Genomic DNA, 24132 nt, shown 5'->3' with positions numbered 1-24132 from the left:
AGTCTAGGACATAGATCAGGGGGAAGAAGAGCAGATCATGAACCTGAAGGGATAAACGAAGTCTATTCAGTACAGCCTCCCTCTTTTCTCTTTCAATATCCATTTGTACATATTTAAAATCTTGTCCAGGTTTTTTTTTTTTAATCGCATGTCCCTAACTAAAGGACATACAAAGCTATCCACAACTTTATTGTCATTGACTGATAAATCAGCTATACTCATAGCCAAAATTAAAACTGTTTGTTGTCAATGTTCTTCATAGAAGTTACTGTGGAATGAAGCAGAGATTAAAAGTAAAATTAAAAAGTTAATGTAAAACATAAGCTCTTCTGCCCCTGCTTCAGTACCATGTCCTAAAGCCTATGTTTCCTTCTTCTGTCACACCCTTCACATTTTTCTTAGTTTTACCCGTAGCTGGGTGGTGTTCTTTACATAATGAGTGACACAGATATTTATTCTATCATTATGTTAATCCTTGCTGATTCTATCTTTATTATGCTGTTGGGGCTTCCCATCAGCCAGGACAATTGGGTAAGGGATATTGGCTTTGTGAAGTCTGTGAGTTGCAGGTAGAGTTCTTCTCCCATTTGTGGAGATGTAATCCAGTATCCGTTGGTACAATGCAGTGAATAATGTGCCTGTTGTCTTAGTAGCATGAAGATTCTAAAATGGTCAGAATGGAGACTTACCTTCCAGTACAAATAAACTGTGACTGCATTCCCCAGTGGAACTATTTTTTCCTTCAGTGCTATGACTACAAATACGCCAAGCCCAAGGTTTCAGAGATGGAAAGCAAAAACTCTTTAAGTAGACTATTTGGGGAAATATATCCCTAGAGTCCTTGACCCTGAATTTTGACATCTGTCCTATAGCTCTTTCTATAGCTGGCACTTCCATAGTTGTTCAAGCCAACTGGAAGAACTCAAACTCAGGAACCTAGAGTTCATGACCTGAGCTGAGATCAAGAGTCAGATGCTTAACCAACAGAGCTATCCAGGCACCTCTGTACTTGGTCTTTTGAAAAATGCTATGATATCTGGAAGGTGAACCAGAATCTACAGGGCAGAACTGATTTTTGAGCTCACAGTAGATACTTTCTTTTGCCCTTGATCAGTCTGGCTAGAAATTTATTAATTTGATTGAATTTTTAAAAGATTTAGCTTTTGGTTTCATAGATTTTGTATATTTCTCTTTCACTGATTTCTAGCATAATTATAATTTTGTAATTATTTCTTTTCAGTTACTTGCCTTGAGTTTAACTTGCTCTGCCATTTTTATTTTATTAAGGTAGAAAGGTAGAATCATTGATTTGAGAACTTTCTACTTTTCTAATATAGGTATTTAGTGCTACACATTTCTAAGTACTATTTTAGTTATGTCGCACAACATGTTATGTTGGATTTCATTTATTTTAATATGTTTTATTTCAATATGTTTTTCAATATATTTCAATCTATTTTTATTTTCTAATTTCCTTTTGATATCTTTCTTGATACATATGTGATTTAAAAGTGTATTTGGTTTCAAAATTTAGTTTCCAGATGTCTTTGTGTTTATTACAAACCTAACTCCATTGTGATTAGAAAACATTTATTTGAGGGGCACTTGGATGGCTCAGTCGGTGAAGCTTCCACTCTTGATTTCAGCTCAGGTCGTGATCTCATAGTTCCTGAGTTCCATGAGGAACTCCAGCACTCCAGAGCCTGCTTGGAATTCTCTCTCCTGTCTCTCTGCCCCTCCCCATGCTCGTGTTCATGTTTTGCCTGTGCACTTTCTCTCTGTCTCTCTCTCAAAATAAAGTTTAAAAAACTTAAAAATAGAAAACGTTTGATTTGAATCCTTCCAATTTTATTAAGACTCTTTGATTGCCTAGATTATGGACTTTTTTGGTAAATCTTCTTGTGTGCACATGTATTCTGCCATTGTTAGGTTGAGTGATCTATAGATAAATGTCATTTAGGTTAAATTGGTTGGGAATGTTATTGTCTTCTATATTTTTACTGATTTTCTGTCTACTCATTGTATTCATTATCGGAGAGGAGTATTAAACTCCAACTCTTACTGTGGATTTGCCTGTTTCTCCTTGAAGTTCAATCAATTTTTGATTTGTGTGCTTTAAAGTTGTTACAATTATTAGGTCTATACATATTTAGAAATATGTCCTCTTGATGAATTGACCTCTTTATTATATGGAATGGCTTTCTATATCCCTGGTTATATTCTTTGTTCTGGTATTTACTATATCTAATACTAAAACAGCCACATCAACCTTTTTATTATTAATGTAATATACTTTTTACTATAACTTTTACTTTTAAGTTCATTATTTCTTTATATTTAAAGTGTGTTTCTTGTAACATACAGTCAGCTATTGCTTTCTTCTCCAACTTAGTGATCTCTGTTTTTCAATTAGGTGTTGAGACCATTTACATTTAACATGATTACTTGTATGGTTGGCTTTGAATTTACCATATTGCCATTTGTTTTCCATTTGTACCATCTGGTCTTTGTTCCCTTTTTCTTTTTTTTTCCTGTCATTTTTGGATTGAGTACATTTAATGATTTCATTCTATTTTATTTGTTGACTCATTAGCTAAGACTCTATTCTTTTTGTTTATACTATATATTTTAACTTCGCATTGTAAAGATTCAGGTCATATGTTATACTTCTTCACATAGAAGCACCTTACAATAATAGTATATGTCCGTGTCTCTCCTCTTGGTCTTTCTGCTTTATTGTATATATTTCAATCCTCCTTAACCTATAAATCACAAAATATATAGTTTTAATTTTTTACCATTCATTCATGTTTTAAATTACTTAAATTATTAGAAAAATATATATTTCTAGATAGATACCATTTCTAGTCCCCTTCATTCTTTCATGTTGATTCATATTTTCACCTAGTATAATTTTCTCCATAGTGTATTTTTTATAGTGTAGGTCTTGGTTATGAATTTTTTTCAGTTTTGTATGTCTGAAATCTCCTTTATTTCCTTTTTGTTTTTGAAAAATATTTTCAGTAGGTATGGAGTTATAGGTTGGTAGTTTATTTTCTTTCAGTACCTTAAACATGTTTCTCTACTATATTCTGGCATGAATTTTTGGTGTCAGATGAAAAATTCACCGTAAATTTGTTCCTGTTTATATAATGTATCTTATTTTGCCAGTTGCTTCTAAGAATTTTCTTTTCACTGGTTTATAAAAATTGATTGTGAAATCCCATGGTTTATGTTTCTTCATGCTTCTTGTTCTTGAGGTTTATTGCTCTTGTAACTATAGATTCATAGTTTTATCAATTAGGAAAATTTCACTAATTTTTTCAAAAAACTTATGCCATTCTCCTTCCTCTTCTCTAAAGACCCCAATTAATTACATAACGCCTTTTTGAATTTGAACCACAGCACGATGGTGTTATGTTAATTTCCTTCAGTCTTTTTTCCTCTTTGTGTTTTATTTTGGATAGTTTTTGTTGCTGCTCTTCAAATGCGCTCATTTTCCCCCTGCAATTCCTAATCTACTGTTAAACCCATTCAATTATTTGTTATCTCAGATGTTGTAGTTTTCATGTCTGGAATATCAATTTCAGTCTGTTTATGTTCAATCATTCCCCTACCTTCCTGAACATGTGAAATATAGTTATAGTGACAACCTTAAAGTAACTGTCTGTTACTTATACCATCTGTACTATTTTTCAATGTTTTTAATTAATCCTTTTATTCTCCCATTATGGGTAATAGTTTCCTATTTCTTCTAATGCTTAGTTATTTTTAAATTTGATGCCAGACATTATAAATTTTATCTTGTTTGGTGATGAATAGATATTTTGTAGCCTCGTGAACTTTATTTCTGTAAATATGATTGAACTTTTTTCTGTGATGCAGTAATGTTATTCATAAACAATATGATGCTTTTTGGTCTGTTTTGTAAACTTTGCTAGCAGCAGCAAGACTCATTTTGGCAAACCAGTTTATGTACTCTACCCGATGTCCCTGAAATTATGACGTCTTCTAAGCTGACTGGTGGAAACTATTTCAAGCTCTCCATGATCGCCACCTAGTATTATTCTACATAATTATTTCTAATGAATACTTTTTGAGTCTCATATAGTTTTCTCACATGGGTACGCTAGTCAGTATTCAGCTGAAGTCTTCAGACTTCTGAAAATCCCTCGGCTCTCACTTCTCTGGTCCTCTGCCTTGTAAATTCTAGCTGCCTTCTCCTTCCCAAACTCCCAGTAATATCTCATCAATTCAGGGAGATCTCTGGTACCTAAGATTCAGCCTGGGAACTCTCCTGTCAGTAAGATGGGACAATCACAGAGCTTCTCTCATTTGTTTCTTTTCTCCAGTTTTTTTTTTCTCATTTGTTTCTTTTCATTGCTAATGCTCAATATTTTGCAAACTGTTGTTTTCATATGTTTTTTCCAGTTTTTCAGCTGTTTCAGAGGTGAGGGTAAATTCAGTCCCTGTTACTATTTAACATCTAGTTTTAATTGAATGAGATGAGAAAGATTTGATGATGAGAAGTTCATTTCTCAGAGACCCATGGGCCAGATAAGTGGGCCCAAATGCAAAAGCAAAGCTAGTTTTCAAATAGATATGAATTTTTGGGAGAAAAGTGTAAATGATTTTCCACCAAAGCCATCGAATTGTGCTTAACTATGCTCCTTTTTAGAATTTTCTGGAAGCTCCATATGGCTTCTTTATCTCAAACAGTTGCATTTGCTGATCATAACGCCCAAATGGTAGTGTGGTTTGCACTGCAACATAGACCTACTGTGGAGCTTGTTTTAATTCAGGCCCCAACCTAATGTCTTGTGATGTCTTACAAATTAGCCGGTGAATTAGATCATCATGCAAAACTGTAGTATATTTTGGTTCCACAATTTTAAAAAGCTCGCTAAGTTTTATGCTTCTTAGAAGTTTCTGTATTCTATCTCTTACTTTGGAAGAAATACCCTGTCCTATCCTAGGCTACTGAAACTTTGTAAACCTGTCACTATGGCAGTCTCAGTCTCTTGAGCTTTTTCACAAGGTTTATCTCTCAACCTTTGGTCCCTATATGTTAGAGGAAGCCATCCAGTGCGTGTACCTCTTACTTACAGACACCATTAGCATCAGGTCATCAATGTAAAGACCAGTTTGATGTTTTTTGAGACACAAAGATCGTTAGATGCCCTCCATTTTCTACCATAAAAGAGAGCATGCGGGTTGACTAAAGTGGGGAGAGAAGTTTTTACCCTTGCATTGCAGAGGCAAATTGTTTGGGAATTGGAAGAAATAACATTATTGAAATCAGTGTTTCTCTAACAGGAAAGTGCAAAAGAATTAAAGTCTTGTTAAAACACAGAGTTTTGGGCCCCACTTCTAGAGTTCTCTCTTGGGTAAGACCCAGGAATTTGCATTTCTAATAAGTTTTTAGGTGATGCTGATGCTGCTGGTCCAAGAACTACACTTTGAGAACCAATTCAAGTGACAAGGGTACTATTAATTTTCTTCAGGAAATATATTGCATCTGGAAACAGAGCCACCACAGGCATTAATGACTGATTTTGTTTGTAACAATCCATAGTCAGTCTCCGAATTTGGCTTTCCAACAGCCAAAATATGTGAGTTAATTGACCGTGTGTTTAGAGTCTCTGATACTTCCCACCACACTCATCTTTCTCGTGTTTGATGGTGATACTGTTCTGCATTACCGTCAGGGATGGAACACTGCCTTTGATTTACTCTCTTGGTAGTGGATACAGTTTTAGAAGCTTCTACTTACTTTGTTCCAGCAAAGTGGTGGTGTTCCACCCCCTCCCTCCCCAAATAACCCATAGAATAAGTCAGTGGTCCTGTTAGACTCATTCTGAGATGAAGGGAGTTAAGATTTCACCTATTACCTGACATCAGTACATGCCCATTATTAGGGTACCAGGCTCTACTGAGAGTCTCTAGTGATTAGCAGCCTCTCAGAGACTTTAATTAATAATCCCACAGAAGTTCTGAGTATTTCTCTTTCACACATGCACAGCCATCCTGGTAAATAGCTATAGGTCATGTAGAGAAGGTTTGGGGAATACATGTAGTCTTTATTAATGACTATGTTGCATACCACTTCTCGAAGGGAACCAACCTCCCCTTCAAAGGAGGGGCCTCCAGGCATTTGTATTTACTTAGATCTTGGAACTGGATAAGAGGCTATGAGTCCTCATTATAATGACTTGAGTTAGATTTTTAACACTAGACCCAGAAAATTTCTGCTTTTATATATTAAGCCACACCTCAGTAGGCTGTCCTAGTGATCAGAAAGCCACTGACATAGGTTAATGCAGGTCAGAACACTATTACCTATTCAACATCTGCCTTATTAATGTGATTTTGAGCATGTTGCTTCTGATGCTTAAGCCCCTTGATCTGGCCTCTAACACCCTGACATCCCATTATTCCCACTGAAATAAGGCTCTATTTCCATTGCTGCATCTCCCACTATCAGTCATATTTGGACTATAAAGACAGTCAGTGTAGAGATGTTTGAAGATGCTTTGGGAGGGGAAGTGTCCTCCATACACTTCCAGGGTGATTGCTAGTGGGGAGCTGAGGTGGATACACATATTAAATCTACTGTAATATTCCCATAGCCCTAAACCTTAAGATTTCACCTTCATCACTAGTAGTTTCCAACTAAGGCAGCAGCTTCAGAAACCCAATGCCCAGTGTCTACAACAAAATGGTAAAATCACGCTCTATGTGGGTGGAAACTAGACATTAATTTTTATTGTTTTAAGCCTTCCTCTGTGACTTCAGTGTACAGCCAAAGTCGAGTGCCACTACACTATGTCAGAAGATTTCTAGCATTTCTTCCTCATTGATTGTAAACCATCATGGAGCCCAAACTTGAGTTAATTAGCCTTTTGGATGTGAGAACCACTCTGTGGGTAACTAAGCCCAATTCACTGCCTTTCAAATCCCAGTTGAGTATACCTGGAATTCAGAAATTCAAAATGTTTATCTTTTCCCTAGTCTGCCAGAATATCGCAGGGTCCTATTCTTTTTCCACGAGTGCCCTTATCTTAGCGTAAGATACGTGGCTGATTTTTCCATTTAGTTGACTTTGACGACCTTCCAATTACATTCAGTCCTTGGACTTGATTCTCATTCATATCTGCCCTATGGCTACTGGAGATAAGGGACTCTTTTAGGTTTCCATAGAAGCTTTCTGATTTTTCATTCATGGTCTGAATCAGACCTTTAATTTTTTTTTTCTTTTCTTTTGCTACAATCTTTGTAATAACCATTGTTGCCATAGTGACTAAGTGCCACAGCCACTTGATCTCCTAACGCCTTTCTTGCATCTGTACTTCATCGTATGCCACCACCAGTGATTATTTGACTAATCACGATGTCACAGCATGCCAGAGATTATCAGTGTCCCATTTCCCCAAGCAAAGAAGCTATCTGTGAACTCTCAAATATGCTACCTACCCATCCCAAGAACCTATTTTAAGGGTGTTTCCTGGGGCCACTTTTTGTGTCAATTACTGAATCACTCAAGATCCTGACAGGAAACAGGTGGTACAAATGGACCAATTAAGGAGAGTTTAATAAAGAACTACTTATAGAAATATATATTGGAATATGAGAAACCAAAAAGAAATGGTAAAGCATTCTGGGGCTAGCAAAGGCTGGGAGCTTTTACTACCCCTCAGCATGAATTTTACTCTCCTTCTATCCTCTGATCTCCTGGCATCTCCCACTGAAAAAACAACCAGGATAAGCCTGCCCAGAGGTCAAGAGATATAGATCATACATCTAATAAAGAATAAACTCCTTTGGACATACAGAAAGAAGGAGAGGATATGGGGTATATTTAGAGGCATTGGAGAAAGTCTAGCAGACATCCAAATTGGATGCCTCATCTGAGCTCCAACATGTTTGTAAAACTCTTATTTACAAATGTCTTCAATTGGATATCTTAAAGACATCTCAGACCCAGGAGGTGGAAACCCACCTGAATCCAGTCTGCTTGCTGTTGAAAAGGAAATCTGCCTGAAAGCAAGAAAGTTAAACGTAATCCTTAACATCATCTTCTCTTTTGCTTTCCAGTCCACCACCAATTTTTGGCGGATTTTAACTTAAATATTTCATGTACTTCTTTACTTCTTTCTATCACGATGACAACACTGTCACTATTGCAATATTTCCAAACTATTGTTACTTCTTTCTATCATGGGTATAATACACTTGCTATTATTTAAAAATTATTTAGACTTTTATTTTGAAATATAACATAGATCCAGAAAATTGCATAATTCCTAAATGTGGAGCTCAATGAATGACAGCAAAGCGGGCACTCATGTAACCACACTTGGTCAAGAAGTAGAACGTAGTTAAAATACCAGCAGTTCCCCTTGAGTGGTTTCCAACCATTCCCTCCTCCTTTCTTCCCCAAAGGGGACCTGTTATCTTGACCACAAGCACTATATAACAGTTTAGTTTTCAAACAGACTTCTTTTTTAATAGCTTTCTTCAAATATAATTCATTTATTTAGAATATGTTCATCACCCCTCACAAAAACCCTGTACCCCCTTAATAGTCACTTATCATTTTCCTCAGACTCCTTGCCCCAGAGTCCTAGGCAAACACCAATCTGCGTTTCATCTCTATAGATTTCCTTTTCTGGATATTTCATAGAACAGAATCATATAATATGTGGTCTTTTGCAACTGGCTTCTTTTGCTTGGCATAACCTTTTCAAGGTTCATCTGTATCGTAGTATGTGTTAGTAGATCACTCCTTCTTACTGCCTAATAATAATTTTATTTTATGGGCATAGTACATTTTATTCATTTATCAGCCGATAGACATTTGAACTATTTCTACTTTTTGGTTATTATGCATAATAATTATGAGCATTTGTGTAAAAGTTTCTTGTGTGTGGTGCAGTTATTATTTAACTTAGATCATGTCAAAAGAACGACTTAACAGAGAGTAATAGTAAAATAATGGCACTGCAAAGATGTCCGTGCCTTAATCCCCCAAATCAGTGAATATGTTACCTTACGTGGCAAAAATGACTTTATAGGTAAGACTGAGGTTAAATATTTCATGGTGGGAAGAATATCCTGGATTATCAAAGTGAAATTAATCTAATCTAACCTAATCTTTCAACTTTATGTGTTTCTCTTGATCTACTCTGTACTTCTCATTTCGTATATCCAAAAGAAGCTGTTAGTTTTCAGATGCATTAACTGTGTTGCCAGACCTCTGAGTGGTTGTTCTGGCTAAATTTGAGGCATCGTAATGTACCAGTTGTACCAAAGGGCTAAAGGAGAGTGAAGTTGGATTGTTTGTTACTCTGGCTCCTTCTCTTTCTGGCTATGGGTTTGCAGTGGTGCCATTTTTATTTGCCTTCCCTTAGAGGACCATTTTTTTGAAAAGACTATTCTTTCCCTATTGAATTATTTTGGCACCATTGTGGAAAATCAATGGACCATAAATTTAAGGGTTTATTTTTGGGCTTTCAGCTCAGTTCCATTTATTTATATGTCTATCCTTAGTCAAACACCATATTGTCTTGATTACTGTTGCCTTGAACTACATTTTGGAATTAGGAAATATGAGTCTTCCAACTTTGTTCTTTTCCAAGATTGTTTTGGCTATTCTGGGCTCCTTGCATTTCCGTATGAATTTTAGGATCAGCTTGTCATTTTATGCAAAGATATTGGGTGGAATTTTGTCAAGGAATGCCTTAAATCTTTAGATCAATTTTTGGGAGTATTGCCATCTTAATATTTAAATCTTCTGATCCTTGGTTATGGGCTGTCTTTCCATTTATTTGGGTCTTCTTTAATTTCTTTCGATAACATTTTCTAGTTTTCAAGGTACAGGTCTTTTGCTTCATTTGTTAAATTTATTCCTAAATATTCTATTATTATTATTATCAATTCTACTGCAAATGGATTGTTTTCTTGATTTTATTTTGCATTGTTTATTGTTAATATATAGAAGCATAATTGTTTTTTGTATATTGATCTTGTATTCTACAACCTTGCTATATTCATTTATTACTTCTAAGAGCTTTTTTTGTGTGTGTGGATTCCTTAAGAGTTTTTATGTACAAGTACTTGTCATCTGCAAGTAAAGACACTTTTACTTCCTCCTGTCCAATATGGAAGCCTTTTACTTTTTATTTTAATTTTTGATTGTCTTGGTTAGAATCTCCAAAACAACGTTTTATGTCTTGTTCCTGATCTCAAGGACAAAACATTCAGTTATTTTCCATTAATTGTGTTGTTAGTTGTGGGGTTTTTTAACCTTAACCTTTTCTAGGTCATGAAGTTCCCTTCTATTACTACTTTGTTGGTTTAAAAAAAAATAAAAGTCTTTTATTAAATACTTTCTGAATTTATTGAGATAATCATATGGTTTTAATTCTTTATTTTATGAATGACGTGTATTATTTTCATTGTTTTTTTGCAATTTTGAATTCTTGGGATAAATCTCACTTGGCCATGATACATAATCTTTTTATCTCATACCATATTTGGTTGGTAGTATTTTGTTGAGAATTTTACCTCTATGTTCATAAGGAACATGATTTGTAGTTTTTTTATGATGCCATTTTCTGGTTTTGGTATCAGGTTCACAGGGTGTCATTGTATAACAAATTGGGAAATGTTACCGCTTCTATTTTTTCTGGAGCAGTTTATGATGGATTACTGTTAACTCTTTAAACATCTTGTAGAATTCACCAGTGAAACTGAGTCTAGGTTTTTTCTTTACTGAAAGTTTTAAAATTACTAATTCAATGTATTTTCTTGTTATTTAGGTCTATTTAGCTTATCTTTTTTTTTTTTGAGGCATTTTGTTACATTCGTTTCTAGAATTTTCTAGTCTAAATTACTGATTGATTGATTGATGTTTATATTATTTTTGAGAGAGAGAGAGAGAGAGACAGAGCATGAGCAGGAAAGGGAAGAGACAGAAAGAGACACAGAATCTGAAGCAGGATCTAGGATCCAAGCTGTCAGCACAGAGCCCGATTCCGGCTCAAAACCAAACCACAAGATCATGACATGTGCTGAAGTTGGATGCTTAACCGATTGAGCTACCCAGGCATCCCTTGTCTAAATTATTTAATTTATTGACATATCCTTTTACTCTTAAGCTGTTTATTTATACTTAAGGTAGTTTTCTTGTGGATAACGTATGGTGTATACTTGGGTCTTGCTGTTACATTTGATCTGAAATACTTTTAAATAAGGTGTTTTGACCATTGATTTTTAATGTGATACCTGTTATGTTTGGGTACACATTTATCATCTATCCATTTGTTTCCTTTTTCTCATAATTGTTCTTTGGGCTTCTTCTTTTTTTTTTTTCCCTAACTTCTTTTGTATTAATTATATATTCTGTTTTATCTTATTTTCAATTTTATCTTATTTTATGACTTTATTAGCTATAAATTTTTATTATTTGTTTTAAGTTTTTAGTATACATCTTTAACTTATTGTTTATAAATAATATATGATAGTTTATACTTTACCTCCAAGTGATATTATAATTTCACATATAACAAAAGAATCATAAATTGGTGTTTCTCCATTTTTCTTCTATTGGCCTTTGTGCTATTGTTGTTATGTATTTTACTTCTACAGATGGTATAAACCCCATAATACATTGTTATTCATCTTGCTTTAAACTGCTAAATATCATTAAAAGGTCTTCAAATCTTAAAAAGAAAATCTCTTTTACATTCAACCACACAGTTATCATATCTGAGTTTCTCTGGTCCTTTATATAAAGCCATATTTCAATCTGATGGAATTTTCTTTCTGCCTGAAGGACTTTCCTTCACATTTCATATAGTGCAGGTTTCCTGGTTATAAATCCTTTCAGCTTTTGTATGTGTGAGAAACTTTATTTTTCTGTTGTAATTCAGAGATATTTTTGCTAGACATAGACTTCTAGGTTAAGAATTACTTTTATTTTAGTATTTTAAAAGTTTTCCATCATCTGGCTTGTACATTTTCTAGTAGAAGTCTTTTGTCATTCTTATCTTTGTTCTTCTCTAAGTAATGTATTTTTTTGGCTCAAGCTAATTCTAAGGTTCTTGATTTACCACTGCTTCCGAACTACTTAATTATGATGCATCTTGATACAGTTTACTTCATGTTTCTTATGCTCGAGTTCCATTTTATTTTGTAGACTTGAGGATTCATATTTTTCACTCACTTTAGAGAATGTAGACATTTTTTGTGTTCCTCTCTTTATTTCACTCCAGGGATTCTAATTCAATGTGTAGTAGGCTGCTTCAAGTTGTCACTGACCCCATGTTCCTATTTTCAATACTGTTCTTTCTGCATTTCATTTTGAACAGCTTCTATTACTTTGGCCTTAAATTCACTCATTTTTTTCTTCCATAAATTCTAATTTGCTGTTAATCTAAAGCAGCATATTTTTTAAAATCTTGACCGTTTTAGTTTTTATTTCTGGGTCTTCATGTCCACTTAACATGCTCCATTTTCTACTGGCTTCTTGAATGTATAAAACACACTTGTAATAACTGTTTTAATGCTCTTTTTTGCTAATTTGATTGTTTGTATCATTTGGTGGTCAGTTATGAATTACTAATATTTTCCCTCATCGTAGATTGTTTTTTCCTGCTTCTTTGTATATACCTGTTAATTGTTCATTAAATGGCAGATACTACCAAGTTTACCTCTTTGGCTACTGGATATTTTTATATTGTTTTAATACTCATTAATACTCTTTTTTTTTCCCCTCTAGGATGCATATATGATATGTGGGAACTGGCACTAGTCTGTGTCCTGTGTGAACATCAGGTATTGTTCCCTCTATTTCTTTAAGAATATTCTTTTTTTTGGCCTCATCTGTATTTGGACATCTGTACTTGGCTAAAGACTGAGGTGTGATCCTCTGTAGATCTCTGGAATCCTCTGCATGTGCACTGAAGACCCCCACTATGCCCTGAAGACCAGTTATCTTGATATCCCTGGACTCGACATAGTCTCTTCAACTCCGGGGGACTGGCAGTCTCCATTGGTTTCTTCCTCACTGTGCAATGGCCTGGAAGCTTTCTTCAAATAGTAAAGTGGGGCAATAGTAAGACCAAATTCAGTTTTTACTTTTTCTTAGGGAAGTCCCAAGAATTTAAAACTCATGTTTCACTTGACTTTCCCTAGTGTTTCGCTTGTTTTGGGTAGGAGAGTAAATCTGGTCTCTGTTTGCTGGAAGTGGAAGTCCAATACCACATTATTATTTTTTAAAAGTTTATTTATTTATTTTGAGAGAAAGAGAGAGAGAGAGAGAGCAAGCATGGGAGGGTCAGAGAGAGAGGGAGAAAAAGAATCCCAAGCAGAGTCTGGGCTTTAATGCAAGCCCTACGCTGGCTCAAACCGTGAGATCATAACCTGAGCTGAAATCAAGTGTCGGATGCTTAACCCACTGTCACATAGGTGTCCCCAATACTACATTATTTTAATTCATTTTTATCTTTACACCAATACCAACTTTTTCTAAATTTAATGCAACTTTAGTAGTGCTAGTTTCTTGACTATATTCTTCTTTTTCAAAATTGATGTTGACTATTTGGAATTCCTTGAATATCCATTTGATTGTTAGAATTTTCTCATCAATTTCTACCAAAAAAAAAAAAAAACATTGACAGGAATTGCATGAATTTATAGATCAATTTGCAGATGATTTCCATCCTAACAACATTAGGTTTTCCAGACTATGAAGCCAGTATATCTGTTCACTTACATATTTTCAACTTCTGTCATCAATATTTTGTAGTTTTACTATAGAAATCTTAGTTGTCTTTCCTTGAATTTTTGGTTAGGTATACTATGTTTTGAGGTTATTATAATTACATTTTCATTTGTGTTTTGTTAGAATGTAAAAACAATTGATTTTTAAGTATATATTATTGAAGTAGAACTGACATACAATACTATTTTAGTTCCAGGTGTACAATATAGTGATTTGACAATTCTGTACATTACTCAGTGTTCACTATGGTAAGTGTAGTTACCATCTGTCACCACACTATGGTATCAAAATATTCTTGACTATATTCTCTATGCTGTACCTTTCAGCTCAGTATTTTATAACTGGAAGCTTGTACCTCTTAATCCTCTTGATCTATTTCACCAACCTCCCCACTTTTCCTCTGGCAACCACTAGTTTGTTCTCTGTATTTAAGAGTCTGTTTTTGTTTGTTCATAAAAACTAATATTTTTATATCATCCTTGTGTACTACAACTTGATCAATGTATTTATAAGTTCTAATAGGTTTTTAAAAAATCTTTTGCATTTTCTATATACCCATTCATGTCATCTGTTAATTATAAGTCTTTTTTCTTTATTTCCTTTTTGCTTGCTTATCTATTTAGTTAATTTCTTTATTGCACTAGGTAGGACCTCCAGTATTGTGTAGAGTAGAGGGGGAGGAATATGTGTTCTCTATATATTCCTGCACTTTGAAAGGAAATATTCAGTATTTCACCATTAATTATGACATTACCTATAGGAACTTCATAGATACCCTTTATGAGATGAGGCCCCTTCTATACGTAGTTTGAGAGTTTTTGTTTTTTTTTAATCCTGAACTGATTAATTTTGTCAAATTATTTTTCTGTGTATATTGAGATTATCATATGGTTTTCAAAATTAATAAATTTTGCTTTATGAAGTAGCATTTAATTCATCTTGGCAAAATGTTACATATGTACTAGAAAAAAATGTATTTTATAAATACTTAAAATTCAAATCTTCTGAATACTTACTGATTGTTTTTTAGCTACTAATACCATCAATTACTGAAAAATGATTATCACGATCTCTATATATGACTGTGGATTTGCTTGTTTCTCCCTTTAGCGATATCAGTTTCTGCTTCATGTAATTAGGTGGATACTCCTTTAGAAATATTAAATCGTTTGGGAGATTAATATTTTTATTATAATAAAATATACTTCTTTATGTCTGGTGATATTATTACCTGTACTTGAATGTTAATATAACCATAGGTACTTTCTTATGAGGAGGATGTGATGGTTTTTCATGGTTTCCATTCTTTTACTTTTAGTCTAAGCCCTTATACTCAAAGTGCACCTTTCATAAATCTCATGCAACTATTTGGCTTTTTTTTTTTATTGTCATATAAGATTGGCATCCTTGCCTGTTAAAGTATTGTGTTCATTTTTTTTGAAGTTATTAACATACAGTGTTATATTAGTTTCAGGCGTACAATATAATGATTCAACAATTCTATACTGTTTTGCCAATTTATAATAGATGTAAATTTTGGCATGATTAGGTTTAATTTTCCCATCTTGCTACTTATTTTATATTTGTCTCATGTTTTCTTTTTCTTTATTTCTCAAATTTTTAAAATCTTTATTAAAAATTTTTTTTAGTGCTTATTCATTTTTGAGAGATAGAAACAGAGTACGAGTGGGAGAGGGGGTAGAGAGAGACACACACAGAATCTGAAGCAGGCCCAGACTCTGAGCTGTCAGTACAGATCCCGACTTGGGGCGTGAACCCACGAACTGTGAGGTCATGACCTGAGCTAAATTCAGACACTCAACCTACTGAGCCACCTAGGTGCCCCATAATGTTTATTTATTTTTGAGAGAGGGAGAGAGTGAGACGCAGAATCCAAAGTAGGCTCCAGGCTCTGAGCTGTCCACGCAAGCCTGAAGCGTGGCTTGAACTCATGAGCCATGAGATCCTGATTTGAGCCAAAGTCAGATGCTTAACTGACTGAGCCACCCAGTTTTCTTTTCTTTCTTTCTTTCTTTCTTTCTTTCTCTCTTTTTTAAATTATTTTTTAATGTTTATTTTTGACAGAGAGAGAGAGAGAGCTAGAGCATGAGTGGGGAAGGGGCAGAGAGAGAGGGAGATAGTGAATCTGAAACAGGCTCCAGGCTCTGAGCCCTCAGCACAGAGCTCCATGCAGGGCTTGAACTCAGGGACAGAGAGATCGTGACCTGAGCCAAAGTCAGACGCTCAACCGACTGAGCCACCCAGGTGCCCCCACCCAGTTTTCTTTGTATCTTTATTTCTCTCCTTCCCACCCTACTTTCATTGGATGGTTAAAAAAAAAAGTTTAGATATACTTTTTATTTTAGAAGAATTTTAGATTTATAGAAAAACTGTCAAGATAGTACAGAGTGCCATATATTTCAAACTCAGTTTCCCCTATTATTAACATCTTGTATTAGTAGATACATTGGTTAGAATTAATAAACTAATATTGATACATCATTGTTAACTAAAGTTTATCCTCTATTCACAGTTACTATGTTTTACCTAGGAGTGCCTGGGTGGCTCAGCAGGTTTAGCATCTGACTCTCGATTTTGGCTCAGGTCATGATCTCAGGGTTCAATCCCCATGTGTTGGGCTCAGCAATGACAGTACAGAGCCTGTTTGGGATTTTCTCTTTCTCTCTCTCTCTGCCTCTCCCCCGCTTGCTCTCTCTCTCTCTCTCTCTCTCTATCTCACTCAAAATAAACAAATAAACTTAAAAAAAAATAAAGTCTGTTTTCTGGTTCAGGTTTATATCTAGGAAACCATATTACATTTAATAGTCCTGTCTTCTTGGGTTCCTCTTGGCTATGACATTTTCTTAGACTTTCCTTGTCCTTAATGACTTTGACACTTTTAAAGAATATTGATCATTTTATAGAATGCCTCTCAATTGAGATTTGTCTGATATTTTATTCATGGTTAGACTGAGGTTATGGGCTTTAGCAGGAATATCAAAGAGGTGAAGTGCCATTTTCATCATGTCATATATTTTAAAAAAATTGTTTTGAGTATAGTTGACACACAATGCTACATTGGTTTCAGGAATACAACATAGTAATTCAACTTCTCACTATGTTATGCTATGCTCACCACAAATGTCATATTCGAGAGCACATGATGTTAACCTTGATCACCTGGCTGAGGTAGTTTGTCAGGTGTTGCAGTGTAAAGTTCATCTTTCCCTTACATGTTTCCATAGTATATTCTTTGGAAGGAAGTTGCTATCTAGTATACACTTAAGGAATGGAAAGTTATGCTTCCACTCCTTGAGGGGGCGGTATCTACATAAATTATTTGGAATTCTTCTGCAGACATTTTTGTCTATTCCCTTTCATTTATTAATGTATTCAGTCATTTATTTATACCAATAAAGACTTATAAACATGTGTTTTTAAAATTTTTTAAATGTTTTTATTTATTTTTGAAGGAGACAGAGAGACAGAGCATGAGCAGGGGAGGAGCAGAGAGAGAGAGAGGGAGACACAGAATCCGAAGCAGGCTCCAGGCTCTGAGCTGTCAGCACAGAGCCTGATGCGGGGCTGGAACTCACGAACTGTGAGATCATGAACTGAGCCGAAGTCCGACGCTTAACCGGCTGAGCCACCCAGGGGCCCTGGATATGTATTTTTTACATTATATAATAATCCAATACTATTTTGTTACATTGCTTAATTTTTTGGCCATTGGGAACATTTTTGGTGTGCTTCTGTGTTCTTTGATATACCCTTAATCATCATGTCATCATGTGTCTTATTACACAGGATATTAGTAACCATCATCTGGGTACTAGATGTGCTCATTTCTACTGGGGTGTTGCTATTTCTGAGCCTTCTAAAGAAACAAAGCAATGGAATATATGTGTGAATACTAATCCACGTATATACCTATATAAAAAATATTTAGGTGGTCTGGGTTGCTCAGTTGGTTAAGCTTCCAACTTCGACTTGGCTCAGATCTCACAGTTTGTGGCTTTGAGCCCCACGTTGGGCTCTGTGCTGACAGCTCAGAGCCTGGAGCCTGCTTCAGATTCTGTGTCTCCCTCTCTCTCTGCCCTCCCTCTCTCTCTGCCCTCTCTCTCTGCCCTCTCTGACTCATGATTTGTCTCTGTCTCAAAAATAAATAAAACATTAAAAAAATTTAAAAAAAAGCATTAATTCATGAGGTGCTTTGGTGGCTCAGTGGGTTAAGCGTCTGACTTCCGTTCAGGTCACGATCTCATGGTTCGTGGGTTCAAGCCCCATGTCTGGCTCTGTGCTGACAGCTCGGAGCCTGGAGCCTGCTTTGGATTCGGTGTCTCTGTCTCTCTCTGCCCCTCCCCACTCATGCTCTGTCTCAAAAATAAATAAACATTAAAGAAATTTTAAAGTTGTTTCTTTTTTTAAAAATTTTTTAACCTTTATTTTTGGGAGACAGAGGCAGAGTGTAAGCAGGGGAGGGGCAAAGAGAGAGGGAGACCCAGAATCTGAAGCAGGCTCCAGGTGCAGGATCATGACCTGGATTGAAGTCAGATGCTTAACCCAGTGAGCCACCCAGGTGTCCCAACATTAAAAAAATGTTAAAAATTTATATATGGAACAATCTACATCTACATTAAGCTAAACGTGAATTTCTACTCATGTCTCTATTTCTAATCCACTACATATGGAACATTCCACCCTCTTTTCCTTGCATATCTGTAAACACCCACAACAACAATGAGAAAGTGCCTCTCTTCCACCATCTACAGTTAATTATTCGATTCCAATATACATATATAGCAGTATTCTTTCTTAATTCACACCCCTGTGGAAAATAACATTACCCAATAGAGCACAATGCTAACATACAGTGCTTTTTGCCTTTTGTCTTACGAATGTCATTCATTTTCAATCTTAGGTCAGCACTTTTTCCATCTTCTGTTTTCAGTGAGATTGTTTCATATATTTGTAATATAATTAGGTTTTTTTGGTTGCATTCTACATTCTATTCTAGAAACACCCAACCTTCTTAACTTTGCATAAACTTTATGTGCTGCAAAATTCTATGAGCTTTAACAAAGTGCATTTTGTCACAGATCCAACATTATAGCTTCCTTTGGTTTCTTTTAGTTTTCCGTTTATTTCCTCTATTAGCTCTTTAGCTATCTTGTTTTCATACATTTACATACAAAAATATACATAATATGTATTTATCTTATTTTAATAATATCCCTGTAATCATAATATGCATCATTAACTTAACACTATTTTGCATTAACATAATGACAATTCCCAGATAATATTACCACCTCACTACAGAACAATTCCATTTACCTCTCATTCTTTGTACTATTGCTGCCATTTATTTTATTTCTTTATGTTATAAACCACATAATATATTATCACTACTACTTTAAATGTCATTGTCTTTTAAGATTTTGCTAAAAGGAAAAATACAGTACTTACATTTCCCCACATATTTACCGTGATTGGCTATCTTTATTCCTGACTCTAGATATTGGTGTCTGTTTTCACTTACTTCAGCCTGAAAACTTCTCTTTAGCTTTAATTGTAGTGTTGGTATATTGAAAGTGAATTCTTGCAACTTACTGTTATCTGAATATTTCTTTAATATGTTGTTTTTTTAAAGTATATTTTCACTGGATATGGAATTCTAAATTGATATTTTTTTTATTTTCAACATTTAAAAGATGGTGCTCCATTGGTGTCTGGCTCCCCTTCCTATATACATGATGTCTTATTTATCTGGTAGCTGCTTTTAGAATTTTCTCTTTATATTTGTTCTCAAAAGTTTGACTATGCTGCACCTAAGTGTGACTTTCTTCTTATTTTCCTTGGTGTTTCCTGTGCTTTATGGGTTTGTAAGTTGAGATTTTTAATCAAATCTTGAAAGTGTTTGGCCATTATTTAAATATTTTTTCTGCCAAATCTTTTATATCTTCTTATTCAAGAATACAGATTACACATGTGTTTACTAATTTAATATATTTCCCTAGGGTTCTAATCCCTTGTTTAGTTTTTTGGGTTTTTTTCCCCCTAATCTTATATCCTTGTGTGCTTTTATTTGGATAATTACTACTGATATATCTTTAGGTTCAACAATTGTTTCTACTGCTTTTTTTCTTTCTATCTTTTTTTGTTAAAATAATCTAATAAATTTTTATGTCTTATTCTGTACTTTTCAGTTCAAAATGTCAATTTAATTCTACATTATTTGACATCTCTCCTAGAATCATTCATAGTTTTTCATTTTATACTATAAATTAGTTAGCACTTTTATAACAGTCATTTTAAAATCCTTGATGACTAATTATGCCATCTGAACTATCTGTGAATTTCCTTCTGTTGATTAATTTTGCTCTTGATTATGGGCCATTTTTTTTTTTCTACTTCTTCATATCTTTTCACAAAGCAGCATGACATGTGGTGTGTCTGAAAGAATAATGGATATTAAATTATTGTATCTCTGTCTCTGGGATGTGCCATCTCATTCTTTAATCAGGCATCTAAGGTGAGTGGCTGCTCTGTCTGAATTTTGTCCGGACTGAATTTTTTTTAACGCACTTAATTTTTTAGGGCAATTTCAAGTTCACAGCAAAATTGAGAGGAAGGTACAGAGATATCCGACATACTCCTTACCCCTCCCCCCCCACACACGTAGTTTCTGTGTTATTAACATCTCCCTAAAAGTGGTGCATTTTTGAAAACTGATGAACCGACACTGACACATCATCATCACCCAAAGTCCATGGTTTACATTATGGTTTCCTCTTAGTGTTGTACATTCTGTGAGATCAGACCAAATGTATGATGACACGGATCCATCATTATGGTACCATATAGAGTATTTTTGCTGCCCTAAAATCCCTCTGTTCTCTGACTATTCATCCCTCCCTCCACCCCTGAAGCTTGAATTAGGTTGTGCTCACCGCTGGTTTCAAATAGGATCGTAAAGACTGTGCTTTGCCCCTTAGCTTTACTCCCACGTTCAGGGCCGCAGCTGCAGAGGGTGCTAATCTTTTGACCTTTTCAGAACTGGAGCTGGCAGTAGTTTGGGGTTTAGTATTGGTTGGTTTTGCTTCCCTTTTGTAGTATTCTTCAGCAAGTCCTGGAATCTGAGGACTGGGAGACTACACACACACTGTTTTCCAGGCTACGGTCATTTCTAGTTCTGTCACCTTTTCTGCCATTTCCTCGTCAATACTTCTGGGGAGGAGATAGTTAAAATGAGGTATTTGTTTTTGCATTTGGAGCTTTTCCAGATAGCAGTCTCTATTGCCACCCATGCTGTCATTTAAAAGTCACTTGAAAGTCTCCTTGTAAATTCTCTCTCAGGCATGCTTCCTCTCTGTACACCTGCATTCACAACAGACACTTGTCACTATTGTGACAAGGTTGACACCTCTGCACTTGTTTGTCCACCTATGAAGATGTCATTTCTTCATGGTAGCAATTTACTGTGGCATTTTGCATCAGCTGTGATTCAATAGCTTTATAGAAAAGCCTGCTTTATATTTTATCAGATTTATTCTGTTGTGAACATGGGTGCTATGTTCTTCTTAATACCTTAAGCAGAACTGAAACTCTCCACAATCACTTATTTCTTGGGCTTCTCTAACATCCTACTCATGCGCTTTGTCTCATCCAGTCTTTACTTTCCTTTTACAAAACGACATATTTGCAACAACACAACCAAAGCCATCTTTAAAAAATGGCATAAGCCTGTTTATGTTTCCCTAGAGGGTCGATGCTTTATTTTTGTATGGGAATCATAAGACACTTCTCTGGAATCCTTCGGGCAAGTGCCACTTCATAACAAGGCTTTCTTTGGTTACCAGTTTATCTCCAAAGTAACCAGAAACTGTAGACATTAGATTTAAAACTGACAGATGAACTTGATTAATCTTCAATTGTTTGAAAGTTGTTATATTAGTCAGCTCAGGCTGCCATAAAAAAAATAAATAAATCACAGACAGGGTGGCTTTAAACAACACAAATTTATTTTCTAATAGTTCTGGAAGCCAGAAGTCCATGGTCAAAGTGCTGGCAAATTTGATTTCTAGTGAGGGCTTTCTTCTTGCCTTGTAGGTGGTTATCAGTTTGCGGTGTCTTCACATGACCTCTCTTCATGAGCACTGATATAGAGAGAGCTCTGGTGTTCCTTCCTTCTCTTATAAGGGCGCCAGACTTATCACACTGAGGGTCCACCATTATGACCTCATTTATCCTCAATTCCCTTCATAAAGACCTTATCTCCAACTACAGTCACATTAGGTGTTAGGGCTTCAACATATGAATTTTTGGGTGGCACAATTCAATAGATAGCAGTTGATTCCAATGTTATATCTAAAATTCAAATTATATTTGGTTTTTATCCATATATTTTACTTGTTTATCTGTGCATTACTTATGCCTGGTTATCCAGGTATTTGAAGGCTTAGCCATGCTGTCTTCTGAATTACTACTGTTTAGCCCCAGAAAGAAAGGATCTGAAGTCGTTTCTCCAAACTATCGTGAAGCAACAGGATAAATACTTAGTGGGTTCCATTACTGAGACTCACTGTGATTCACATGTAATTAAATGAGGCAGGACAGACTCAATCTTTTGGTAATCTTCAAATGGTAGGGATGAATCAACCTCCCTTCTCTGTGTTGTTGTACATGGAAGCCTACCTAGGATAGGAAGGAGCTCTCTCATCTTTCTCCTTGAATAAATCCTTCCATTTGTTTCCACTGTATCTATTATGGATGGAATGTAGTCTTAAGGTCTACTTTTATTTTACTCGTAGGTAGTACTCATTGTAATAGAGACCCATCATCCATTCTGTCATCAGTGATTTGTCTAAGCCAGTTATAATTCTGTCTCCCTCCTTGATTTTATCCAACAAGAATATCCATGTCACTCAACTCTGGCCTTTGGGATATAAAGAAAAGTCTGCTGCGAGGCTTCATTGAATTAGGTTATCATTCTTAAGAGAATAGAAGAACAGGTGCATGGGTTCTTGACTGAATATGAGGTCAGCAACCATTTTTTTTGTCAGTTTAATTATGAAGTGAACACTGACAGTAGCAGAGCAAAGTGGTAGAATGAATCTTTTCCCTGATAAATTGTTGAACCACCGAGTTGGTCAATCTTATAGCTTACTCTAGCTCTGGGTCTCCTGTTATGAGTGACATAATAAATTACTGATTTCTGTTACTTGCAGCCAAATATCTCTGAAACAATACACTATCAATGGTGAGTCTGTTATGTATATGTATCAGTTCATTGGGAGGATTAAAAAACCTGCTTCTACCTTTATCTTTAGAAATAAAACCATTATTCCTTCATCAGACTGTATCCTCAATGGCTTTTCCTCTCATTTCCATGTTCTTAATATGGCCTACAAAGTCAACATAACTTTGACCTGTTCCCTATTTTCATAAGCGGTAAAGAGTCACATATGCCTTTATTTAACTGCCCCAGTGAACGGAGCTGTGTCCTAGAGTAGCACCTTTTCACAAGCTATTCCTTTTCCTCTCGTGGCCCTGCCTCCAAATTCATTTAGGTAGCATTCAGCCATTTTTAAATTCTCAACGACAAATTTTCTCTGTGATAACTCCCTGACCAGGCCCGGCTCCCTTACTCTTTGCCTTTATAGCTTCCTGGAGTTTCGCCCTCTTAGCCCTTTCTGAGTTTGTGGCCATAGAATTGTACCATTATTTGGACATTTGTATTTCTTGAGAATTATGTTTTAAGCCTCAAAACGTGAAATCTGCTTTGTTTTTGTCTGTTTCGTAACATATACGCCATACACAGTGTCTGTACTAGTTTGCTCTGGCTGTGGGAGCAAAATACCACAGACTGAGTGGTTTAAACAGCAGAAACTTATTTCTCCCAGTTTTGGATGCTAGAAATCCAAGATCAAGGTTTTGGAAGTTTTGCTTTTTTTCTAAGGCATCTTTTCTTGGCTTGTAGATAATTACCTTCTTGCTGTGTGCTTTCATTATCTTTCCTGTGTGTGTATACATCCCTGGTCTCTCACTTTCTTTCTCTCTCTCTCTCTGTGTCCAAATTTTCTCTTTTTATAAGAATATCAGTCATTAAAAGAAAATACTGGCTACATTGTATTAGGGCCCATCCTAAAGGCCTCATTTAATTTAATCACTCATTTACAGAATTTATCTCCAAATATAGTTGTATCCTGAGATATTGAGAGATAGAGATTCAGCAAATAAATTTTGAATGAAAATGTTTAATACATAACAGTACCTAATATAGTGCTTTGTCATAGGAAGTGTTCATCAAATAATTTTTTGTGGAAAGAATGAATACAGAAGTG

This window comes from Lynx rufus, unplaced genomic scaffold (assembly GCF_022079265.1).
Source record: "Lynx rufus isolate CCGP_SWC_20201006 ecotype Redwood Valley unplaced genomic scaffold, mLynRuf1.p SCAF_3, whole genome shotgun sequence".
Lineage (NCBI taxonomy): Eukaryota > Metazoa > Chordata > Mammalia > Carnivora > Felidae > Lynx > Lynx rufus.
The sequence above is the reverse complement of the archived record's forward strand: the minus strand, read 5'-3'. Positions refer to the sequence as shown.